The sequence below is a fragment of the Cyprinodon variegatus genome, unplaced genomic scaffold, assembly GCF_000732505.1.
Source record: "Cyprinodon variegatus isolate N-32 unplaced genomic scaffold, C_variegatus-1.0 Scaffold90, whole genome shotgun sequence".
NCBI lineage: Eukaryota > Metazoa > Chordata > Actinopteri > Cyprinodontiformes > Cyprinodontidae > Cyprinodon > Cyprinodon variegatus.
This window is the reverse complement of record NW_015150543.1, coordinates 288885-289813: the sequence shown is the minus strand read 5'-3', so window position 1 is coordinate 289813 and position 929 is coordinate 288885.

Genomic DNA, 929 nt, shown 5'->3' with positions numbered 1-929 from the left:
CCAGTTTTAAATATTTAGTATCAGGATAAAACTAATCCATGTTTTAAAATGGCACAGTCAAACTTCATGCAAAAAAAAAATGAATCTGCTGTAATGTCAAGCTCAGAACAGAAGTATACAGTATTCAAAGCGTACAAACATTTAGATTTCTTAAAACCTTCATTGAAAGCTGAACTAAAGGAAGGAACTTCTGGTCTTATAGTTCAGTCCGAGCCCAGAGGGGGAGGTAGGTTCCAGCTGGTCGACTGCCAACATGAAGCGGCAGTCGCAGCACAAAAAGTCCCAGAAGCTGATGTATGGTTGGAGTATAAGTAGGAGATCAGAACCAAGCAGGCAAACAGATCAGAAGAGGGACAGGTAGGCTCAAAGGTCCAAAGGCAGAACAGGTCAGGATCAGGTAATCAGAACACAGGTATGCTAGAATAAATCTCACCAAGCGGCTCGAAATAATCTGGCACTGATGACTGGTCTGAAGGTTGGTTAAATAGAGACTAAAGCAGTTGGGTCAGATGACCGATAATTAGAACTGGACGGAGCTAAGCAGGTGAGTGAAATGAGGAATCAGACCAGGCATCAGTGCTAAGATCATTACATGTAAAGCTTGAAATTTCTCTTTACAGCTGCCTACATCCATTCTGACTTACCTTTAGCTGATTTTTATCTGTAGAAATGCTTTACCTTTATATGTAGCCTGTGTTAATCTATCTAAAATTGCCAATAAATTGTAAAGAATTTTTTCATTATACTTTTGCAAGATGAAAAAAATCATGACTAAATTAGCTGAAAAGGATTGCTCTAAAGTTAAAGCTATCCACATTGTGCTAAGAGACAGTGTAGTTAAAGGAGAAGTTCGGTTTTTTACACTTTAAGCCCATTTTCTGTAGTGTCCAGGATGAAATCGAATGATCGACACCAAAAGTTTGACAATT